The sequence below is a fragment of the Capricornis sumatraensis genome, chromosome 7 (genome assembly GCF_032405125.1).
Source record: "Capricornis sumatraensis isolate serow.1 chromosome 7, serow.2, whole genome shotgun sequence".
NCBI lineage: Eukaryota > Metazoa > Chordata > Mammalia > Artiodactyla > Bovidae > Capricornis > Capricornis sumatraensis.
The window spans coordinates 56,190,604-56,192,041 of NC_091075.1; the positions used below are offsets into that span (position 1 = coordinate 56,190,604).

Sequence of the window (1,438 nt, forward strand, 5' to 3'; positions counted from 1 at the left end):
TTGATTCCAGCTTGTGCTTCCTCCAGCCCAGCGTTTCTCATGATATACTCTGCATATAAGTTAAATAAGCAGGCTGACAATATACTGCTTTGACGTACTGCTTTTCCTATTTGGAGCCATTTTGTTGTTCCATGTCCAGTTCTAACTGTTGCTTCCTGAGCAGCATAAAGATTCCTCAAGAGGCAGGTCAGGTAGTCTGGCATTACCATCTCTTTCAGAATTTTCCACAGTTTATTGTAATCCACACAGCCAAAGGCTTTGCCATAGTCAATAAATTAGAAATAAATGTTTTTCTGGACTCTCTTGCCATTTTGATGATCAAGCAGATGTTGGCAATTTGATCTCTGGTTCTTCTGCCTTTTCTAAATTCAGCTTGAACATCTGGAAGTTCACTGTTCATATGTTGCTGAAGCCTGGCTTGGAGAATTTTGAGCATTACTTTGTATTATGTGAGGTGATTGCAATTGAGCAGTAGTTTGAGCATTCTTTATCATTGCCTTTCTGTGGAATTGGAATGAAACCTGACCTTTTCCAGTCCTGTGGCCACTGCTGAGTTTTCCAAATTCTCTGGCATATTGAGTGCAGTACATTCACAGCATCATCTTTTAAGATTTGAAATAGCTCACCTGGGATTGAATCACCTTCATTAGCTTTGTTCTTAATGATGCTTCCTAAGGCCCATTTGACTTCACATTCCTGGATGTCTGGCTCTAAGTGAGTGTGAGTGATCACACCATCATGATTTTCTGGATCGTGAAGATTTTTTTTGTATGATTCTTCTGTGTATTCAAATGAGTCAGCTCTTCACATAAGGTGGCCAAAGTATTTGGGTTTCCTGGGCCTCCCTGGTGGCTCAGAGGTTAAAGCGTCTGCCTCCAATGCAGGAGACCTGGGTTCGATCCCTGGGTTGGGAAGATCCCCTGGAGAAGGAAATGGTAAGTCACTCCAGTATTCTTGCCTGGAGAATCCCACAGACGGAGAAGCCTTGTAGGCTACAGTCCACAGGATCGCAGTGAGTCGGACATGACTGAGTGACTTCACCTTCACCTTCTGTGTATTCTTGCCTCCTCTTCTTAATATTTTCTACTTCTGTTAGGTCCCTACCATCTGTCCTTTATTGTGCTCATCTTTGAATGAAATGTTCCCTTGGTATCTCTAAATTTGTTGAAGAAATCTCTAGTCTTTCACGTTCTATTGTTTTCCTTTATTTCTTTGCACTGATCACTGAAGAAGGCTTTCTTATCTCTCCTTTCTTTTCTTTGGAACTCTGCATTCAAATGGGTATGTCTTTCCTTTTCTCCTTTGCTTTTTGCTTCTCTTCTTTTCACATCTATTTGTAAGGCCTCTTCAAACAGCTATTTTGCTTTTTTGCATTTCTTTTTCTTGGAGATGGTCTTAATCCCTGTCTCCTGTACCATGTCATGAACCTCCACCCATA

General features: G+C 41.2%; 1 non-coding gene across 1 annotated transcript; it reads left to right on the forward strand.

The window, feature by feature from the left end:
- The first annotated feature begins 842 nt into the window (after positions 1-842).
- On the forward strand, positions 843-914 carry TRNAW-CCA (transfer RNA tryptophan (anticodon CCA)). Its single transcript has one exon. It is a non-coding gene; the product is annotated as a tRNA-Trp (tRNA).
- The last annotated feature ends 524 nt before the right edge of the window (positions 915-1,438 follow it).